General features: G+C 46.1%; 1 long non-coding RNA gene across 1 annotated transcript; it reads left to right on the top strand.

Moving 5' to 3' along the window:
- Positions 1-1,312: 1,312 nt before the first annotated feature.
- On the top strand, positions 1,313-8,637 carry LOC123348058. The gene is made up of 3 exons (XR_006573156.1): positions 1,313-1,500; positions 2,153-2,214; positions 8,534-8,637. It is a non-coding gene; the product is annotated as an uncharacterized LOC123348058 (long non-coding RNA).
- The last annotated feature ends 15,196 nt before the right edge of the window (positions 8,638-23,833 follow it).

Here is a 23,833-nt window from a genome sequence, read left to right as displayed (position 1 = left end):
GGGCTGGTCAAAGCCCAAACTTCAGTTGCTGCCACACCTTGCTCATGGGAGGGGTTTGGGGCTCACCTGTCCATGCCACTCCCATCCGTTTTCACTGCAGTTAGCCCAGGAGATCAGCACACGGTCTAGGCAAGTTGTGTGTGTGACTGGGAAGGGTTGGGACAGAATCCGAGTAAGAGCCTGAATTAACTGCAGTGAAGACAGTCCCTAAGAGACAGTGCAGGGAAAATATGGCCCTGCCATCCCAAGCAGTGTTGTGTGAAGCACCTTCTACCCCCGAAACATGCTACAGTTCCTCTAGAGGGTACATTGGTGCTTTTGACTGCTACGGTGTCGCATCCATTTCAGACTTTACCCACCGATTCCCCAAACCGGTGCCTTCTCCTGACTTTCCTCACTGCTCCCAGTCTTGTTCCCCTGGCTCTGGGAGTTTCCTGATGCCAGCCAGGTCCAGAAGAACTGTCTCTATGTTTGTGGATGGGAGTTTGCTGCAGGGTGTCAGCATTCAGCCTCCTCCTTGGACCTCTGTCCTTCCCTTTCCAGTAGGGTCTGCCAAGCAAGTTCTGCTCAGTTTAGCTGAGCCAGTCCCTCGGCCACTGCATGCTCTGCCTGTTCTCCCACGAAGGGCGGCCAGGCATTGGGTCAGGTTGAGGAGAAAACTGACAGGCTAGAGCAGAGCTGGCCAACCCCAGATAAGCTAACACCATGAGTGGAGCCCCAAGCCCCACCATCTCACATCTCTCCACTCTCAACTCAGCAGCTCCATGGCCACGGCTGCCTCTACCCAGGGGATGACGCCTTCAGAGAACCCCTTTGGCAGCTGGCCACCAGTGGACTGGGAACAAGAACAAACTTAAGGGACTACTTGCCTGAAAGTGAATGGGGATTGGCAAAGCTCAGCAAGCCATGCTGGCTCCCTACTGTCCCCTTCTATTTCCTGGGAGCAGCCAGCTACCTCCCCACCATGGAGATCTGATCTGTGCCTTTCCTTTGTGGCAAACCCACATGGCCAGCAGTGAGGTGGAGATGTTGGCTAAGACATACCGGGGTCCCGATGGCACTGGCTGTGGCTTGGCTCACACAGCAGGTTAGGGCAAGTCCAAGAGGGACAGGACTTTGCAGGTGACTGCCATTAAAGATGCTGCTAGAGTAACATCACAATAGGCTGGCGGGATACTTTTTGGTAGGTAGATAGATTGATATATTATGACAAATGGGAGCGGACAGCATGACAACAACTTGCTCCCACTGTTCCAGGTGAAACCTTCTCTCCCAAGACACTCTGCTCACATACCTGTCACTCACTGTAGACAGGTTTCCATAGAAGCGTTCTGTCACAGAACCCGGTGTCTCTCCAGAGAATTTATCTTACCGTTCCATGGAAATTACCATATTGTAGCTGTGCATGCAACCATGTGCACCTGCTTTGAATCCAAGCCCCACAACCCCCACCCCCTCCGACTCAAAAGCTGCCTATGTACTCACTCAAATTACTAGCAGGTATTTTAATTAATCCTAATTTTCATCCACAGTTCAAATGAACTGCAGTATGAGCACAGTCTGATTTGATTTAGATGAACTATGCTTTGATGGGAATTCAATTACACATTTTTTTTTTTAGCTGAAGATAATGTATTTTGACGATACAGTAGTTTCAGTGCTAATGAGATGCATTTTAACTGCTGCGAGAATTGTACTTTTCCCTGCACTTTAGTACATAGGATGCACATTCATTACAGTTTCAATGAAGAAAAACCCCCACAGAGTTACTACCTACATTTTCCTCCTGTTAATAGCAGTTTCCGTGCAATGCCACTAACATTATAGATTCACTTCTAAGCCACATTTTATTCCAAACAACTTGATTGTGAGAGGTAAAAACAACTCAGCTTTACTTTGACTACACATTCAGTGTCATAAAAGGGTCATGTATACCCTGGAAATGTGTATGTTCATGCAAGTCAGAAATCAGAATTTATTTGGAATAAATCCATTGCTGAAGTTGTTGTTTCAAGGCATCAAAAAATTATGTCCAGACTGAAGTATAGGCCCCTGTTTTCACCTGAGCCTTAACTGGGGCTACATTTTTGGGGGTGCAAATAATTGCCAGTGGAAAACTGTGCACACAATTATTTGTGTCTTAAAAAAACAGGTGTCAGTGACTGAAGATCTGGCTTGAAATGGGAGAAAAAGCACCCACATCGAACAAACCTGGTGAGTCTATTTGGTGAAAAAGAATGGCTTCATCTTCCACTGGAAATATTTTACCCGCTTTTCATTCTGAGTAAATCAGGCAAATTTGAGAAGTATGGTGGGCTCTTCTTTAAAAACACAGCTGCTGTTCATTGGTTGGTATGATCACGCCAGCCACAGAGCAGCTTCCATTTGGCGAGTGGTGGGGACTGTCTTTCAAGCAAAGCCTTCCAAGAGCAATCTCTAAATAGATGAGGCCTGGCCCAGTTCAGTTCTGCTGCCTCTGGTCAAACACTGTGTGGCTGGCTATGGGTGCTGTCCGTGCCCCAGGGGAAGAGGATGAAGAAACCCTTTCCCCTCCCTAGTTCCCAGTGCACAGGACGCAGACAGTTTGCATGCAAGCAATGGGGAGAGGAAGGACAACATGCAACTACCATTGAAGGAGCACTAACTGGTGCAGCGGGTCCATGGGTGGGTGGAGTGGGGGTGGGGCCGTAGGCCTTCTCTGCCAAGACACTGCAGCCTCCTGTGTCAGGCTCGGCAGTGGGGAAAGATGACTAAGTCAGGTGTTTGCCTGACTCTTTGGAGCAGGGAGCTTATCAGGGGCTCCAGAAGGGAGAGAAACACCCTCCCTCCCCTAGGTCCCAGAGGTGTGCTTTGCGGGGCTGGGCCTGGGAGAAGGAAAAGAGGAGTTAGCAGGCCAGGAGCCTAATGAACATGACAGAACAACTGTGCACAGCCAGACCACCCAGAGATACACGCTGAGTCCAGACAAGCCCAGTGCTCAGGGGTGGCATCTGGCTGCTGGGAGGCAGCTCCAGCAGCAAGGGGGATGCAGCCTACCTAGGGTTGCCAGGTGTCCGGTTTTCAACTGGAAAACCTGGTCAGAAAGGGATCCTGGCAGCTCCAGTCAGCACCGCTGACCAGGCCATTAAAAGTCCAGGTGGCGCAGGGCTGGCAGGCTCCCAACCTGCCTCTGCACAGCTCCCTGGAAACGGCAATATGTCCCTACGGCCCCTAGGCTAGGCGTGTTTGGGGGGGCTCTGCACGCTGCCCCGTCCCCGAGCACCAGCTCCACAGCTGCCATTGGCTGGGAACCACGGCCAATGGGAGCTGCAGGAGCAGTGCCTGCAGGCGGAGGCAGTGTTCAGATCCGCCTGGCTGTGCCTCTGCGTAGGAGCCTCAGGACATGCTGGCCACTTCCAGGGAGCCACCCAAGGTAAGCACTGCCTGGGGCCCACACCCCCTCCTGCACCCCAACCCCCTGCCCCCTCCAGCACCCAAACTCCCTCCTGGAGCCCACACCCTTAACCCCTGCCACACCCCAACCCTCAGCCCTGAGCCCCCTTCCATACCCAAACTCCCTCCTGGAGCCTGCCCCCCCTACCACCCACCAACCCCCTACCCCAGCTCTGAACCCTCTCCCACACTCTGAACCCCTTGTTCCCACCCCCAGCTTGGAACGCTTTCCTGCATTCCAACCCCCTGATCTCTGGCCCCACCCCAGAGCCCCCATTCCCAGCTGGAGTCCTCACCCCCTTCCACACCTCAACCCTCTGCCCCAGCCTGGTGAAAATGAGTGAGTGAGGGTGGGGGAGAGCAAGTGACGGAGGGAGGGGGGGATGGAGTGAGCATGGGCGGGGCCTCAGAAAAGGGGCAGGGCAGGGGTGTTCGGTTTTGTGCAGTTAGAAAGTTGGCAATCCTAAACCCACAAAGAAGCCAGGACCCAGGTCCTAGGATAGACATGGAACCCCTGAGGAGGGAGGGGTCAGAGCAGTCTGCTGGTGCAGGAGGGGGCTATGGACCAGAAGGCACTGGTTGGGGAGCAGGCACTGGCTGTAGAGCAGCTTACACGTTTCTGTGATGGGTGCAGGATATAAGAGCAGATAGCTGGTAGATAGAGCTGTATGACAATGTTTAGATAGATAGATATGTTGCAAGAACCACTGCTCACCTGCCCTCCTGTGCAGGGGTTACAGTCTCCACAGTTACCTCACTCCACTACTGCAGGGGTGCTCAAGGACAAAGGGAATGGCACCGAGTCCTGTTGGCCTGATCCTGAGAGCTGCTGAGCTCCTACAAAGCCCATTGAAGTCAGTGGGAACTGTGACTGCTCAGCATCTCTCAGGCCAGAAGGGTAGGTCAGGAGCTTGGAGGAGGGGGGCAGGGAGCTGTGCCATCTGGCTGCTCCAGTGGGTGCCCACAATACTTGGCGGAAAAACTTGGGAGTTGCGAGCTGAGTGAAAATGGAAATGATTTTCATATAAAACTGCACTTTTTGTAATATTTATGGCCATACATATATGGTGTTAATGGACACTTTACCCTTGTTCTTACTTGTACAGAGCAACTCTGTACCTACCCTTTTTATTATCCCCTGGGTCTTGTCAGTGTTGCCAATGCTCATGATTTCATGGTGAGTCATGTGATGTTTGGAGTTTTTCTGAAGGCCTTGTCTCCTGGAGTCATGTGATTTAGGGAGACTCCATTTTGAAAAAAAAAGTCAGTTTCTAGCACTTGTAGTTCTGGAGAAAAGCTGGAAAATGTGACGTGAGTATTCCCTGCAGGCTCAGATACCAGAAGGTAAAGAAAATGAACCCAGAATGTATTATTTTCTAATAATAAATAATAATAATAATTTTAAAGCCAATCTCTTGATTATTTGGGCTTGACTCATGGTTTTTGAACTCTGCGGTTGGCAATTCTGTATTTTACCTGTGCACGTACCTGAAAATATCCCCATAAACCACAAATAAACAGCTCTTCATTTCACGCTGCACAAAAGCTGGTTAACTTTCCCAGGGAGCACAACACAATCACAGGAAGGGGACATTACTCATCTTCACTGTTTACATTCTTCTCAGGAAAAATAGCCTATTTTTCATGATGAAGTGATTTCGATGGGGGCCTTACCTATAAGTTTAGTTTTATTCACAGCAACTTCAGCTTGAATTAGGATTCAGTGCAGAAGAACTGCACATAAAAGGCAGTTTAATTCCTGCCAGATTCCATTCAGATGACCGTTCGTCACTGCAATGAAGTACATTTTGACTGCAGTTTTGTCTTCTGTAGTTAAACTGCAATGTTTGCTCACAATTAAACTACAGAGGGTCTCACATGGAAATATCCTGCAGGTTAAGGGCTGAATGGGGCACATAAAAGTCAGCCCTGCAAGAGGGAGCTGCATTAAAGCCATGGCCCCAGGAGGAATTCTGGCTGACTGCAGAAGTGGATGCAGCAGCAGGAGCTGTTACCCTTTTGTGGAGTGCATCATGCAGTTTCCCCTATGTGCCTGACCAGCCGGGCTAGGCCATCCAGAGGGGGTTAGAAATATGGTCTTAATTCACCTCACCTCTTTCTCTTCCGGCATGGTGGGCCCTTTCCCCACCTTTCACCCTTGCAGAGCTACGAAGGGACAGAAAAGATCCAGCACTGGGCTTGAAGCTGGTTTATTTCTGGGTATCCAGTCTTGAATTTTAGCCAGAGTTGCTCTCAGACTACAGAGAGCTACAGGTACAGGGAATTAACTTAAGTCTCTGCAGGGTAAAGCATACTCTCTCGCGCTCTCTCTCTCTCTCTCTCACACACACACATGTAAATATATAGGGACAAGTTCTTTCCTACTATACTTTCTGTGCCAGTTTGGTGGTAAAAAGGAGTCATAAAGCCAGCAGATCTGGCCAGCTAAGGACTTCACAGGCATTGGGGAATCCCTGGGTAGCACAGAGCTAGCCTAACTGATTCCTACAATACCCTCTCCTGGCCCCTGGTATAGGGGGCATATTAGTCCCATGTGCTCCAGTGATTAGAGCTCCCTGAGCCATACCCAGCCAGTGCAGTTTAGAGCAGCCTCAAAGCTGCTCTAAGTTACAGCAGCACAGAACTGCCCCCAGGAGAAAGTAGCCATAACCCATTCCTTTGTGTCCCTTTCCTCCCCTGGATATTGGGTCTAGCTGAGAAAGTAGGCCATGAATTCTTAAAAAGTATAATAATTTCTAAGCATCATAAAGCATAATCATTGTATGGGAGGTAACAGTCATAAGTACTGTGGCAATAATTAAAGATTGATTAAATGTGTTGTGGCATGTTGTATAAATCATTTTGTGACCTCCAGTTAGCGGCAAAACGTCATTTGTTAAGTAGTTTGAAACAATTTGTAACCTGCTGCAATGCATCTTGGAATTGGTCATTAAATATAGAAACAATTATTTCTGTTAATCATTCATGTCATTATTAAAATATTTATATGTTCTCTTCGTTTAAAGTGGTTCCGTCACAACATGAGGATGCGTACAAACCCGTCTGCACCAAAGAACTTTAGGATGCCATCTCCTTCCCAAAAGCTGTCATTAAAGCAGTTAACAAATAAACAAGTCATTCCTTAGCTCAACTAGGCAATTAGATTCTTGCTGGTTTTGCTGGAGGAACGCCGCTCCGACGAAGATGTATTTGCTCTAGAAACTCTGATTATTGAGCATGGTTAAAAATTTAATATCATGCACCGGGGGCGGAAAAGCCTTGCATTTTTAGTAAGGTACCCTAAGGAGCTGCATTACATTTTTGCAGTAGAGCCTGCATTCTCTAGTATCAGAGGGGTTGCTGTGTTAGTCTGGATCTGTAAAAGCAGCAAAGAATCCTGTGGCACCTTATAGACTAACAGACGTCTGTTAGTCTATAAGGTGCCACAGGATTCTTTGCTGCATTCTCTAGGTGGCTGCAGAGTGATATGCATGAAAAGGAGAAGGTCCCTTGAGAACATGTCTGCACGCATCACTGAGTGGTGGAATTTGGGGCCATTTTGTTAAGTAAAGAGTCATTCTGAGGCAAGATGGGAGAGAAAAATTTCACTAGTGTCTTCTGAAACAACTGCTTTTCCCAGCAGTAGGACCAGATTTTCAAAAGAGCTCAGCATCTTGGGTTCTGAGCTCTTGAAAATTGGCCTCCATGTTCTTGGGAGAGCCTGGTCCAGAGAGCGGTTGACACCTGCAGCTTCTGTTGACTTCACCGATACTCAGCACCTCTCAGCCTCAGCTTGGGAACAGGTATTCGCACTCACAAACCGCCTGCTTTCTAGCAGTACTGCCAACCCCAACTATTCAAAAATCTCAAGTCAGGCTCCCAAAGAATCATGAGATTGGTGTAAAAATGATGAGATTAAAAAAAAATAATTGTGGTCTTTTTGTTCCTTTTATTTTCTTTCTGGTTTCTGAGCCTCTAGGGGGCACTCAGGTCATGTTTTCAAACTTTTCTCTGCACCCATGAGTCTCATGTGATCACATGATTCCAGGAGCATGGCCCTAAAAAGCACCAAATATAATGAGATGGGTGATAAAAATCTCAAGAGCTGGCAACTCTGTTGTAACAATGCACTTGGTGAAGCTAGAGGATAACTTGTTGCCAGGAGGATTGTTGTAAATGGTTTTGGCCGCATAATTAATTAAAGGACAGCGATTGTGAGTGGGAAGTCCAGTGAGGTGATAAGTTCCCCACTCAGCCTCACGGAAATTGGTGCAGGCATTTCTGCATGAGCTTCCAAGGGAATAAAGTGGATCTCCCAAACTGACTTTGGGATAATCCGCCCTCACTTTCACTGAGCACAAATCCAGTAACTTCACATGCAAGTGAGTTCTAGGTACATTATCCAGGGTGCAGGTGCTCATATGTGTCAGTTTTCAGACAGAGAGCCTCCCTGTTTGCAGATGTAATTTATCCCCACAGAGGGACTGCAGGTACGAATCAGGTGCTTCTGGGAGCTGGCCAGCAGCCACCACTCTTGGCTCTGCCTTCAGCGCTGGGCAGTCAGAGAGCAACGGCTGTGGGCCAAGCACCCAGAGGAAGGGGCTTGAACTACTACAGAAACAAAGAAGGGGGGACACAATCCAATACGTCTGAGAACCACTGGTTTAGATAAACTTCAGAGAGGCATCCGGCTTTTGGGGTATTATTACAAAGTCAAATGAACCTTCAGAAGCTCCGTGGTTCAACCATCATTGAATTGGCCTCAGGTAATTTTGGCTCTACAAATGACTCCAATTCCACCGTCTGAAAGCAGGCTGAAAGCTGTTTATTCCATAGCTGTGCCAGACTAACATGTACTCCTACACATATTAGATGGATTGTCAATAGGGAGTCGTCCATCTTCATGTAATTTTAAACATCTTTCAACTAAATAGGGGATCCAAATGCAAAACCCAGCACTCAGGGACTTCAGATAGATTTGTGACCCTCCTTGGAGGACTCCGGGTCCATAAACTAGTGAGTGGATTACAGGGAGACATAAATATCGTATTTTCATCTCTGACAGATGTAACCTTGCTCTGATATTTCCCATGTTATTTAGGGGGAATACGGACCCATTTGGCTCATCCCATCAATCTGAAAGTCCCAAAGACAAGATGTAAGAAGCAGTTCCGAGCATGAAATAAACAGCGCGCTGGATTCAAAGAGGCTGCTGAATGCCATCTGACACTAAAAGCACGATTGCCAGACCCCTCTGGCAATTTATTTGTCGAGGGAGGGAAGCACCTCTTCTCTTTGGAACAGAGCTCAGCTGAATGGGGAGAGTCGTCATTTTATTTTTTGTCAGCCCATGGCAGACCAGTTTCATTTCCCCTTTACATTGGGTTAAAGCTGGAGCCTGTGCTGAAGCTCCATGGAGATACTCTGGTGTTAAGATGACGGGAAGGAGAGCAGAATTTGGCCCTTAGTTTTTTAAACGGAAGCTTAGATTTCTGGGGGCAATTTTTTAACAACTCAAGGAAATTCTGAGCTGTCCTTCCACGTAATCATACTGGGGAAACTCACCCCTGTGCAGAAGGCCAGCACTCACCCTAGACAAATTAGAGGATTGGGCCAAAAGAAATATGATGAGGTTCAACAACGACAAGTGCAGAGTCCTGCACTTAGGACGGAAGAATCCCATGCACTGCTACAGACTAGGGACCGAATGGCTGGGCAGCAGTTCTGCAGAAAAGGACCTAGAGGTTACAGTGGATGAAAAGCTGAATATGAGTCAACAGTGTGCCCTTGTTGCCAAGAAGGCTAATGGCATTTTGGGTTGTATAAGTAGGGGCATTTCCAGCAGATCGAGGGATGTGATCATTACCCTCTACTCAGCACTGGTGAGGCCTCATTTGGAGTACTGTGTCCAGTTTTGGGCCCCACACTACAAGAAGGATGTGAATAAATTGGAGAGAGTCCAGCGGAGGGCAACAAAAATGATTAGGGGGCTGGAGCACATGACTTATGAGGAGAGGCTGAGGGAACTGGGATTGTTTAGTCTGCAGAAGAGAAGAATGAGGGGGGATTTGATAGCTGCTTTCAACTACCTGAAAGGGGGTTCCAAAGAGGATGGATCTAGACTGTTCTCAGTGGTAGAAGATGACAGAACAAGGAGTAATGGTCTCAAGTTGCAGAGGGGGAGGTTTAGGTTGGATATTAGGAAAAACTTTTTCACTAGTAGGGTGGTGAAGAACTGGAATGGGTTACCTAGGGAGGTGGTGGAATCTCCTTCCTTAGAGGTTTTTAAGGTCAGGCTTGACAAAGCCCTGGCTGGGATGATTTAGTTGGGTTTGGTCCTGCTTTGAGCAGGGGGTTGGACTAGATGACCTCCTGAGGTCCCTTCCAACCCTGAGATTCTATGAGGACTTAAGTGGTGCTCCGAGTTTGTGCTGGTGTAACCAATTGGTCATTGTATGTTAGGTATCCCCTCTGTGCCCAATCCACAGAGGATGTGAGTCTGTTACATCCTAGCTATGAAGCTGGCTCTTTAGCTTAAGCTACAGAGACTCATACTTTTAGTTCTGGAGTCCCCAGCTCAATCCTCATCATTTAAGTGCGGGCTTGTCCAGGATTTGAACTGTGGGGGGCCTCACAGACTCTGGATGAGCTTCCTCTATGGAGGAGTCCAGCTCTGCAGCTACGGGCTCTGACAGACTCACATCGTCTGGGTTGGGCACAGAGGGCAATAGGCAGCACATGCAGACCTGTAGGGCACAATACCCTGCTGTTTAGGCATGAATATCCCTCATCCACACCTAAACCAATGCACATACAAAGAAATAAAATAAAACCAAATTGTCATACAGTTTGGATTTCATATATAGCTTGTCATAAATGAGGAAATATAAGGCACAGGGAATGTCACAATCTTTATAATTCAGCATTCACTTCTACCAGTGAGAACTCTCAGATGACCAAAATAAAGACTTGAGGTTGTCATAGCTGTAAATCAGTGGGAGAAGCCCAATATACAGAATATCTCTTAGATTGCAAAGGAGTTAAAGTCCTTCATATAGCAGCCTGCCTGGAACTTGGAGGGAGGAGCACAGGTTGCAGTAGTGAAAAATTTGAAGGAGACACCCGGAAATTAGTCTGTGTGCCCATGGCTAGAATGCTAGCTACAGTTGAAGCATCTCTGTATATAGTTTATTTTTTTAAATAAAGAGCCAGTTTAGTTTTAGAAATGTGGAGTCCTCCCATGTTATTACTTAGCACATGGTCCATACCGTAAAGGCGGTACTTGCATTCAAATTCCTATCAACATCTTTACCTGGGTGGAGTTGCAGCTTAATTCATTCTTATTGCTTTCTAAAGGGAATAAGAGGGGTGGTAACTGTGTATGAAGCCAAACATTCCACACATAAAAAAATCCAAAACAGAACAGTCAAGTCACAGGAAGTCAGCGTTAGCTATACAGATTACTTACAAACAATGAGAGTAAAAGAACATTTGGGTTACTGTGAAGCACTCCAGACTTAGGAGAAGCTCCCAGTGTGACAGCTCCCAGTGTAACACTCATGACCAGATTTTGAAGAGTTCAGCACTCACCGGGCACCCAGCGTACTGAGCAATTCTGCAAATCTGGCCACTTATTTTGGTGCCTAAGTGGGAGCAGAATTTTTTTTGTGTGTGGCAATCTGGCCCTCAATCTCTGTGCCTGACTTCCCCCTCTGTCCTTTCACCCACCCTTTGGCGGGGTCTACACTTACAAGTTTTACTGGCATAGCTATGTTGATTAGGAGTCTGAGTTTCTATCAACAGAGGCATGCAAATAGAAGCCCTAGTGTAGATGCAGTTATTCCTGTGTTTATACCAGTGTAGTTTATGCCCATTAGGAAAGCAGTATAAGCTATAGCACTACATGTACTTCTTTACCAATATAACTGTGTCCTCCTCCAGAGTTTTGCTGGCTTAACTGTATTGGTAAAGCTATAAGACAGGGCAGGGACTGTCCCACTGTTTGTACAACACCTAGCAAAACAGGACACTAAGTGCCACTGGGGCTTTTGGGCATTAACATGACATATATAATAATAGTTTCCATGTGGCTAGTCATGGGAATAAGGGTCCACCAGCTGGCCCAAAGGTATCCGGATGGTGACAGGCACATGCATGGTAGCAATTCCTGTTATTTCCCCAAGGTTAACCATTGGCCTTAGTCTATTTTCTCTTTTTAGGGGGAGTTCAAATAATATTTATGAATAATTAATTCCACCAACTTCTCTGTTGTCAGATAAATGATTTGGGAATACGTTTTCATTACAGTACTTGGCCAGCTCTGTCAATGGACGAATAATATCACTCCAATACATTATTTATCGCCCACACTCTCAATCGTCAGATAAATTCTTTGTGATTGTCATTTGTTCATATTCAACAGGCTCTCAGGAACAGATGTGTTAGTAAAGGGTTAAGGGCTAATCCTTGTCCTATTGAATTCAAGGGCAAGTTTCCCTGGGAAATCAGTGGAAGTGGGGTCAGGCCCTAGTTTATTCCAGAGCCCTTAGACAGTTGATTAACTGGTCAAGGTAAATAAGGCTCATTTGCAGCAAACACACAATTGTGGGGGTGTTTTTTGATGGCTTCTGGAAACATTAGAATCCATGCAGCAAAGATGGAGTCACCTAAATCCTAGACTGGGATTATAGTCCCATCATTTCAAATGCACCTGCTTTCACACTGTGTCTAATACGTGTATTGGAACCGGAGCTCCAGACCTCCTATGCTCCCACTCTCCTCTGGTGTTGTTGCAATTTGCAAATTACCAAATGAATTGTGCCAGCAAATGAGGAAATGCACAGGCCAGGCTCTCAGGTTTACCGGCATAGCTCTGTTCGTGAGAGGGGTGATTTTCCATCACCACAGCTATGCCAGTAAAAGCCCTAGTGTGTAAGCAGTTATGTCTGTTTCACTGTGCTTATGGCAGTATCGCTAGGCTTGACACAAGTATTTTCACAGTTGCGCTGGCGTCAATGGAATCGCACGGTTGACAAACTGGTGTAAAGGAATGGACAACCAGGCCCATGTGGGCTCAAGTGGTGCACAGGACATGTGCTTGTCCTCTTCACGGGGGTGATTTTCACCCTCCGATCCAGAACTTGGACCCCAGCTCCATCCCTTTGTGGTGCTCCAGTAACACCATGGGGCACATGGCTGGCCCTACGTCATTTGTTCCTTCCCCAGGCAGGGGCTGTTTCTGGGTGGGCTGGAGAAGGTGTGTCTGGAAAGTGCTATACTCTGGCAATCCCCAGCCAGAAGAATGGACCCTAGGATGCAAACCTAGCTGGTATAATTTAGGGCAGCAGCCCTCACTCAGCCCCAGAATCAGGGGAGCCTGAAGGTGATTTACACATTAGAAGGTGACGTTTCCTTGCTCTCCCACTCTGGGTCCTGCACTGAGCACGGCCCAGACAGGCCGGGAGATCGGACCCTAAACCTACAATGCAGCCTGCAGCCAAGTGAACATTCTGGATGGAACTGTAACTTTGGCACTTCCACTTTAAGCGAGTTTAACAGTGGAAACTTGGCATGGGCATCATATAGGTTTTTGCATTTAACGTCCTTGTTTAAAGCAAAATTAAAGAAAAAGGAGTGGTGGGTGGGGGGAAGAATTTGTAAACATATATGTCCTGTCTGAGCAAAGCACATGCTGAAGTCTATCACTATGCAGCAAAGCACGTAAGCCCACGATTCGCTGAATCAGGACCTTAAGCTGTATTATGGGGACCCGGACCATCACACCTCCTTGAGGGGAGCGAGAAGGGAGCAAGGCGAGTCCAACTTGGCTGTTGTTGTTTGGCTAGAAACAGTGTTTGATGAGGCTGAGCTCACAGGGCAGGGACACTTTTGGTTTATGTTGCAATAGCTGTACCCGCACAACAGATACTGAACGTTCTTTTTAAAGCAAAGCGTCACACTTGCAGACAGCTGAATGATGCAGCAAACACTGTGATGAGACCTAACAATTGTGGGATCTGTGATTTTTCCTCATCCAGTGATTTTCTCCAGTGGAAGGCAGGTTTGTGGTGTCCTTGTGATGTCGCTGTTCATCAAGAAAAGACAAAGCCTTTCTCGTTCAAATTACTCCAGCAACAGTAGGAGGGCATTTGCCCCTGCCTCTAAGCTCCCCCATGTCAGAGCAGGCAGGAAGACTGCAGTGATGCCTTGTAAAGGAAGGGGCTTCATTTGCAGGTGCCCACTGAGCATGATCAAAAGCGATCGTTCATTTGCTTATGTTTTTTAATTAAATTTCCCAAATCCAGTAAAAAATCACTAGTTCCAACCCTTAGCTATTTTTGCGCTACTCCGATTTGAAAAAGCACAGTTAGTTTTTTTAAAACCATGGGAAAAGCTTATATTTTTCTTATTACTTTCCTGTAAGTCGAAAATGACCAAAGACATTTTGTTTAAACAAACCCCAAAAAACAAAACCCCCAAAATGTCTTCAGGCAAAGATCAAACATGGAAACTTTAACTCTAAAAAGCGAATGACTTGGAAAGTTACAGGCATGTGAAGGGGAGATAATAACGAAAATTGTTTTGTAACTTTAACTCGAATGTTCTGTACTAGGCAGATAAGAATAGGATGATCTACATGACTCGATTGCAGACAGCCTTAGAACACAACAAAGGTTTGATTTCATTCATGGTATCTAACATGGCAAGCTCAGCTGAACGATCAAATACAGACATGAGTGTCAAGATGCAGCTGGGAAGAAAAAAATGACAAATGAGAAAAAAGTGTAACTGATGAAAGGAAAACCATCCTCTGCAGACAGAGAGGAGTCAGCCAGCACTAATAACCCTTCATTTAGCACTTACCAGCCTGAGTGCACGAAGGATGCATGCCAAGTCTCCCACTGGATTCCAAGTGTATTGACCGGGCCGTGGGTGGCCTTGCCTAACAGTCAGGACGGGAAGCTGGGCTAATGGTTGGAACAGGGGCCACCAAGCCTAGTGGCCAGACCCTGAATCAGGAGCCAAGTTACCAAGTCCAGGGAGTGAGCTGGAATTGGGGGCCAGGAACCAGAAACTAACGGTCTGAGCTGAGATCAGAAGCCAAATACCAAGTCCAGGGGGTGAGCCCGAGCCAAGAAACAGGAGCCAAGGGTCAGAACCAGAGTATCAGCCACAGCAGCAGCAGGAATCAAGAAGGGGGAGCAAGGAGTAGGAGACCGGGCTCGAGAACCAGAGCCAGGAGGGAGCTGAAAGCTGGAGCAGGAACCGGGACCACAAACACAGCTGCAGGCTTGGAACGCTATTGGGCAACCAGGGACCCAGTGCTGCTGCAGGGTTTAGGAATGTGCCTGCTGGAGTCTTCAGTCAATCAAGAGGCCAGGCTCATTAGCCAAGGGCAGGGAGCTGGGTCTGAATTCAGCTGTGGGTCCCTGACACAAATGGAATCTCAAATGGAAATCAGCAAGTATCATGGACTTTCAGATGTGGTGTGCAATGGTAACTACCAGAGCCAGCAGCTACTGAGCCCTGACGGCTAACAGGGCTATTAAGTTTTGCAGCAACTCTCGAGGCAAGTACTGTAGGCTCTTCAATCTGTATGCCTAACCAGTTCTAAAGGAGTGTGGATGCCCAGTAAACATTCACATCTATGTCTCATAGAGGATGGTTCCATCAATGGCTATTAGCCAGGATGGGCAGGATGGTGTCCCTAGCCTCTGTTTGCCAGAAGCTGGGAATGGGCGACAGGGGATGGATCACTGGATGATTACCTGTTCTGTTCATTCCCTCTGGGGCACCTGGCACTGGCCACTGTCAGAAGACAGGATACTGGGCTAGATGGACCTTTGGTCTGACCCAGTAGGGCCATTCTTATGTTCTAATACAAAAGGACCATCTACATGTCAGAAACAATCAAACCAGAAGACAAGATTTATAGCAGCTTGGAATTTTTTGTTGAATTTTTTTAATGAAAATCACTTTTTGAAATAAAAAATATTCACAAAAAGCTCTAAAAAAATTACAATTTTTTGTAAAACCAAAAATGTTGCGTTTCACGCTTCAAAATTTTGAATTTTCTGGATTGCCCCTGGCCCATCTGTTTTACTTTTATTTCTTTATTGCTTTTTGCCACTAAAGGCAATAGGAAAAATGATATCTACGTTTTGGGGGTTGGAAGGTTCCACATTTTAATTTTTCCCTCCATCTTTCCTTTTGGCTTTTTGTAAGGTTTCAAAACTTCAACTCTGGAAAAGTTACAGAGCAGAAAAAAGAAAATGAAACTGTGTGGCGAAGTCTAGATGACAAAGGTTTTGCTGGCAAATCAATGTCTGTTAGAGTTGTGAAAAAACCCACACTCCTAACCACCATAGGTATTGTGGAAGAAACAAACTCCACTCTCAGGTTGGAAGCAAGAAAATCAGAGACAGATTTATTCAGGACATGCAATTGCAAGGGAAGAACACAGCTGACAGAGAGCCTCTCTGCTTCAGTTTCTCCAAAGTATAAGCAAAATCACACAAGCATTTATACCTCTTTGTGATGTGCATTCATTAAAAATATCTGCATTTTATTTAGGCTATTTGCTATCTAGTCCAGTATTTTCTCACTTTCTCTTCTCAAACATCATTATCTCAAGGCTAGGTCACACTGACTATTCTGCTGTTTTCCACTCACTTCTGATGTGAGCCCGGCTTCTACAGGTCTCGCAATATTAGGCTAAGATTTGACAGAACAGTTACTCTGTCTCTGACACTTAAATGGCTGCACTTAAACCCTCTCTTTCTTTCCCTGCTTCCAGACTATGCTGCCAAAACCCCTGTGTAGACACAGTTTATACCAGCAAAAGAGCCTTGTGCATCTCCATCACGAGGCTTACTGGTATAACTGTCCCAGCCCAGCCATCGCAGTGTAGACTAGCTATGTAACTCTAACTTTTCCAAAGTAGGTGATGATTTGAAAAGTGATAAGTTAGAATTTCATTTCTCCTTTGTCATTCTGTCATGTTTTGAAAAGTTTTGAAAAGGGACAGAGTAGCAAACAGAAGATAGTAAAAAACAAAAAAGGAGGGGGAAATTTTGAGTTTTTTCCTCAAAAGAAGTTCATGAAAATTCTCAAACGAATGGAAAATTGTTCCATTTTAAATCCTATGAAGTGGAAACAACTGTGAAATCTGGCAGACCTGGTCACTGTTTAAATGTATAATGTATTCCAGAGGTGCTGGAACAATTTGTATACTGGGGGTGCTGAGAGCCATTGAAACAAACTGTAAACCCTGCATATGATGGAAACCACTTCAAGCCAGGGGATGTGGCAGCACCCCTAGTTCCAGCACGTATGGTGTTGTCTGCATTCTTTCAGCCACGCTAAAGGCTGATGCAACCAATCACAACACAGTTAAACCGTTTAGTCCTATCCTTGCTGAACCCACCTGAATGCTCCCCATGACTATGGGACTTCAATTACCTCTGACAACAAACTGTGAGTGGGGTGCAGTGGAGGGAAAGAGAAGTAGCATGTTAAAGGGACATTCATCCATTGGCCTGTCACACTGCAAGCTGGAAAACTGAGGCAAAGGTACTGCCCAAGGCACTGTGGGGTGGGACAGAGTCTTACTTATTGTTTGCATAATTTTGAGTAATTGCTGCTGTTTTCCAAAATTAATTCTGTGTTCCCTCGCCAATTAATAAATGTTGTCTTTTGTTATACAGACTGTGAGTGGGGAAGCATTGCCTATTACAAGCACCCAGGAGTGGTGTTAAGTTTTTCCAGGTTCCGTGAGGGCTCAAGCCAGTTCTGGTTTGTAATTTTAAGAGGAACCCCCAGAAACTGAACCCAGCCATTGTTACTGCTGACACCCCCTGCCAGGGTTATACATGTATAATAAATAGCCTGTTCTCAGGAGATCCCCAGGACTGGAATAATAGAGGCTGATCCTGGGATCTGGATGAGAGTTGAAAGGGGGTAGAGGTGAGGACCTGGACCTAGAATCTCTTTTTGGACTGCTCAAGCAAAAAGCTTTGATCAGTGATGGACTGCTATTAGCTATGTTTCTATTGCATGCCAGATATCTCCAGGAGACACAGGGAGAGCTGCTGGATATATTGGGATATACGCTGAGAATCCTCTGAATGTGGAAATCTGCTACAGCCCTGTAGGGTGTGGTGGAACTCTGCTAAGTGTCCAGTATCTATGCGAACGTTGGCACTACAGTGGGGAATCCAGGTACATGGGACTTCACTTAGGAAGTTTTTTGATCCATGTTAGGTAGTAGTAACTAATCTGAGTGAATATCAGTGGAGGCAAATTAAGCAGTGAGCCTCCCCAAAGCAGAGTGATATTACAGGCTCTCCCGATGTGAATGAGGAAGCGGCAGGGCAGGTAGAAAAAAAACGACAGAAACTTTTGAAGCCGTCTAATGCAATCTCAGGGTTTGATACAGTTAGGAAACAACAGACAAACTCTAAAGCCCATTGGAGGCTTCACCTGCTTTTGTGTCTCTCCAAGACGCTGATTAAAAGAGAATTGTAAGATTTTTTCTAGTGTAGTCCTTCTTAGTGCTCTGCTGCTGACAAATGTGCCCCAATGAACTCAGGCACAGAGTAATAAATGTGTATGTGTGTTTGCTTAGGCTGCGCTCATTAGTTCCCCTCCAGCACACATCCTAGGGTGAAGGATGCAAGCACTTGTAAGAAAGCAGCACTGCCCGTATTCAATGAGATGTGAAGGTTGTGTGATGGGTTCTCTCTGGTGTGCCAACTGGAACTGGGGTACCCCTGAGCCCTCTGACTCACCAGCTGGGGCTCCCTTTCTCACTGTGCTGCTGTGACAAGCTGCAGACCCGTTCCTGGTCCTACACGTCCACCAGCATCCACACAGACAGGGACACACCCAGCTGTAGTTACATGCAGGCTCTCTGACCAGCCACTGTATGAGCCAACAACAGAGAGGCTACAGCCAGGATAACCACCAGCTCTGCAGGCATTCACCTCCTCTGGAGTATAAACCCCAAATTATACCATCTTGTGCTGCTGTACAGTGTAAGCTCATAGAGTTTGCCCCTTCCTCAGTGTGGAGAGGAAATGCAACAGCCCCCTCAGCTAAGCACTTCACATCCCAAGCACTTCACTCCACATTTACTGGGTTAGATTAAAACATAAAATAAATTTATTAACTACAAAAGAGAGATTTTAAGTGATGGCAAACAGATCAAAGCAGATTACCTAGTAAATAAACAAAAACACAAACTAAGCTTAACATACTAGAAAGATAAGATTTGAATTAGTAATCTCTCACCCTGGCTGATGATACAAGCAGGCTGTAGATTCTTAAGGCACAAGCTATTCTTGCTTTGCAGCTTGGAATCCCCACATTTTTCATACACAGACTAGAAATCCCTTTAGCCTGGGTCCAGCACTTCCCCCAGGTCAGTCTTTGTTCCTCAGGTTTTTCCAGGACTCCTCTTGCCTGGGGAGTGAAGAACCACAGATGATGTCACTCCCTGCCTTATATATCTTTAGCATATAGTGGGAACCCTTTGTCTCAAATTCAGTTTGTGGAAAAATGCTGACATCACAAGATGGACTCCAGAGTCATGTGGCCTAGTCACATGCCCTTGTATACCTTGCTGAGTCATAGCAACCATTACTTACAGGCTGTCTAGAACATACACAAGAAGGTTAAGTTCTTCCAGGGTCCATTGTCTTTGCTTATGGGCCATCGTCACTGTCTGGTTTCTTCACTGTTGTGCCAGAAAGGCTAGTTGTGGGTGTCACCCAGAGTAAGCACATTTGAAATACGGCTACATAGTCAAAATTCCTAACTTTAGATACAAACATGATACATGCCTACAAATAGGATAATCATATTCCTGCAAATCATAACTTTTTCAATGACATCCCACATGACCCATCTTGTACAAAATGCATCATATTTATGCCATAATCATATCATAATAATATCACTATGAATAATATGGAGTGCAGTGTCACAGGTTACATTCACTGGGTCCTGGACTTGCTGGTTTTCCAGTAGGCTCCGATGAGATATAGGGTCTATAGAAAGACAAAACTGAATGGAGTACACAGTGGATTAGGCATATATCCACAGTTCATTTCTTTGAACCAGGGGGTGGCTTTGTGGACCAGTGGTCAGGGCAAAGGACTGCATGCTACATGCATCCAGGCAAGTCTATTATGACTAAGCAGATAGGCAGGCAAAGAAGTTGCTGTGTAATGTGTGTTTCCTTCAACTCTCTCAGCTAACTCACTTCTCTAAAGCTGCTCTTTGCTGATACACAAGGATACATCCTCAAAGGAAGATGCACAGCTTCAGGACAGGGCCTTCCTCTGGGGCATAATTATGATAGCTGCTCAGTGCTGGGGTACACCAAACTTCTAAGGTACTGACCAGCGGTCACTCCCTGGTCCACATGTGGCACTGCATGCAGTTCTTGGAGGTTCCTTTCTGCATCCAGTTTCTCTGCAGCTCCTGACTCCTCATGCAGCTGTTCCCCAAAAGTGCCCAAGTCATTTCCTAGATCAAGGTCTTGTTATGGAGCTTCTGCTCTCTTCTCTTCCCTGGCCAGGAGGAAGAGGATGTGCAATGGAGAGAGGAGTTGATTGAAATCATAGTCTCCTGCTTAGCAGATCAATCATAGGAGTATCTGGTAACCAAACAATCTGCATTTTATCGAGGCTATAAGATCCTCGAGGTGGGGACCAGGTCTGCCTCTGGGTTTGAACAGCACTGATCATGCTGTTAGTGCTCAACAATACGTACCAATAACAAACATCAATATCTCCTCCCTGATCCCTCATGCCTCACATCCTCTAGTCCAAGACAAGGAGGCAGCAGGACAGGTTCATAGATTGATAGGTTTTAAGGTGAGAAGGGATGTCCATACCCTAATTTGAGCTCATGGATAATACAGACCATTGAATTACCTGCTATGTAGGTCTGCTAGCCCAGTCTAATTAAAAATGTCCTTTGATGAGAGCCCCAGACCCGAGAGGTTTAGCAAGGGGGATAAGACTCACATAAACATCAATTTTGTGGTTACAAGTACCAGGGGGGGGGTTAGTCTGTACCAGCTGTGTTAGTCTGTATCCACAAAAACAACAAGGAGTCCAGTGGCACCTTAAAGACCACCGGACTCCTTGTTGTTTTTGAGATTACAGTTGTGGAGTGGAACCTGTATCCACACCTGAACATCAGGGTAGTTGATCCTGGAACTATAGTCATATTTTGCAAATGGCTCCTATATAATGGGCCCAGCCCAAACTCTGGACATGACCTGTGGGGCATTTGAGTTCTTGAATTGAGGCTTGCAGCTTATCCCCAAGCCTGGTGACAATCCATCTGTCACAAGACGCAGGGATGCAGCCTCTCCTTAGTATCATTTTACCCGGAGGCAGCCTGCATAAGGCCACTGGTGCTTGGAATAAGCAGAGGCGGTGCCTCAGGCCTTCTCTCTTGTGACCTGCAAGGCCCAGTTAAGAACTGTCCAAGTTGGTTTATTCTGAAAGTATGTCAGTGCCTCACTTAAGAAGTGCAGCTCTGAAGTGTTTGTCATCCTGTCCCTGTTAGCAGGCAGGTAGTGTTCATGTGGCAACTCAGCCTCCCAAGGTATGGAGGTGACATTGAAAAGTTTCAGTCTAGGAGCCTCATTATATTCCCATCCTACTTAAAGTCCCCTTCCAATCTCAGCACATTAGCTGAAACTTGCTGGGATATGTTTTGATGAAGATCCTGTTAGTCGCTTTGCATTAACCGGCAGACAGTCACATTGTTCTATTATTAGCCGCTGTGTCTCCTGCAAGTGTTGGAAATAAGCACCACAAACACAGATTGGCAGGTGGACAGCCTGAGAAGATGAAGCCTGGTGGGTCGACCAATGTGCATATCCCTAATGATGAAGATACACAGACCCTGTCTGCCAGAGCTACTGACAGCGATCTGAGGATGTGGCAGAGCCGTGTCTGAGAAACATGCCCAGAGGAGGCTCCACGGGGGCTTTCACATAAGGGTAGACATTAAAGAAGATGATATTTATGAAAAAGCAATTGATTTGGCCAGTAATAATAACACTTTGCACTTCCACCACCCATTTCATCTGGAGAGCTGTAGAAGGGGCACTGTCACCTCCCAAGCATAACCTTGTGGCTGTGTGTGGTTCTGCTGTGGTTTGCCCTCAGTTTTCCCCTCAATGAGGTAACAATGACATCACTTAACAGCCATAAGAACATAAGAACGGCCATACTGGGTCAGACCAATGGCCCATCTAGCCCAGTATCCTATCTTCCAACAATGGCTGCTGCCAGATACTTCAGAGGGAATGAACAGAGCATGGCAATTCTCGAGTGATCCATCCTGCCTTCCAGGCCCAGCTTCTGGCTGTCAGAAGTTTAGGGACATCCAGAGCATAGGGGTGCATCCCTGGCCATCTTGACTAAAAATCACTGATAGACCTATCCTCCAATAACTTATTTAATTCCTTTTTGAACTTAGTTATAGTTTTGGCCTTCACAACATCCTCTGGCAACAAGTTCCACAGGTTGACTGTGTGTCATGTGAAGAAATACTTCCTTTGTTTGTTTTAAACCTGTTGCCTATTAATATCATGGGGTGACCCCTGGTTCTAGTGTTATGTGAAGGAGTGAATAATCCTCTTTCTCCACACCATTTATGATTTTATAGACCTCTATGATATCCTCCCCAATCGGCTCTTTTCCAAGATGAACAGTCCCAATCTTTTTAATCTCCTCATATGGAAGCTGTTCCATGCCCCTAATCATTTTTGTTGCCCTTCTCTAAACTTTTTCCAATTCTAATGTATCTTTTTTGAGATGGGGTGACCAGAACTGCATGCAGTATTCAAAGTGTGGGCATAGCAGGGATTTATAAAGTGGCATTATGATATTTTCTACCCTATTACCTATATCTTTCCTAATGGTTCCTCACATTTTGTTAGTTTTTTTGAATGCTGCTACATATTGAGCAGATATTTTCAGAGAACTATCCGCAATGACTCCAAGATCTCTTTCTGAAATGGTAGCAGCTAATTTAGACCCCATCATTTCGGATGTATAGTTGGGATTATGTTTTGTAACGTGCATTACTTTGCACCTATGAACAGGGAATTTCATCTGCCATTTTGTTGCCCAGTCACCCAGTTTTGTGAGATCTCTTTGTAACTCTTCACAGCCAGTTTTGGACTTACAAAATTATTCAAAATCATTATCATCTGCAACTTTTGCCACCTCATTGTTTATCCCTTTTTCCAAATCATTTATGACTATGTTGAACAGCACTGGTCCCAGTCAAGGAGAAGACAAATGCTCTGCTTTGCAGCAGCAAAGAGTCCTGTGGCACCTTATAGACTAACAGAAGTTTTGGAGCATGAGCTTTCGTGGGTGAATACCCACTTGGTCGGATGTGCAGCAGTTTATCTCCCTTTTATAAAGCCTTCCCAAAGGAGCACTTGTCAAATGGTTTAAAGGCTCTTCCCTCACAGCTCAGCTCCATTTGCTTTAAGGCCTCAGGCATCTCTGTTGTCTGGAGAGCTCTGTAATCTTTCCCCTGCTTCTTGCGGGTATCTCCCAGACCTCCCTCCCTTGGGAGCTTTGGAGTCTGCTCAATCTCCCTGCCTTAGAAGCACAGCTTCTGCCTCACTCAATCGCCATGGGTGCTGGTGCTTCCCCTGAGCATCCTTTCCCCTCAGTGCTCTGTTTTCTAACTGAGCACTCCTAAGTCTTCTATTAGGCCCAGGTGCTCATTACTTAATTAGCTTCCTTCCAGCTACTTAAGCAGTTAAGTATGCCCAGGTGGACCTGGGTCGGCTCACTCTCTGTTACAGGCAGGCTGGGCATCAGACTCTCGGGAGAAGGCCAGCTCCAGGAGCTTGGAGTGCTTGGAGAAAGCTTCATAACATCTCCCATGAACTGGGAGAGTATAAATACCTCTGCTTAACAGACTTGGATAAGAGAGTGGAGAGGGTGCTTGTAAAATCCGTGGATGATGCCAAGCTGGGGGTTGCTAGCACTTTGGAGGACAGGAGTAGAATTCAAAATGAGCTTGACAAATTGGAGAATTGGTCTGAATTCAACAAGATGAGATTCAATGAAGATAAGTGCAAAGTACTTCACTTAGGAAGGAAAAATCAAAGGCACACCTACCAAATTAGGAATAACTGGCTAGGTGGCAGTACTGCTGAAAAGAGCCTGGGGGTTATAGTGGATCACAAACTGAGTATGAGTCAACAATAGGAGGTGGTTGCTAAAAAGGCTAATATTCTGGAGTGTATTAACAGAAGTGTAGTATGTAAGATATGGGAGGTACTTGTCTCTCTCTACTTGGTGCTGGCGTGGCCTCCGCTGGAGTACTGTTTCCAGTTTGGGGCACTATA

Source organism: Mauremys mutica, chromosome 13, assembly GCF_020497125.1.
Source record: "Mauremys mutica isolate MM-2020 ecotype Southern chromosome 13, ASM2049712v1, whole genome shotgun sequence".
Lineage (NCBI taxonomy): Eukaryota > Metazoa > Chordata > Testudines > Geoemydidae > Mauremys > Mauremys mutica.
The sequence above is the reverse complement of the archived record's forward strand: the minus strand, read 5'-3'. Positions and strand labels throughout refer to the sequence as shown.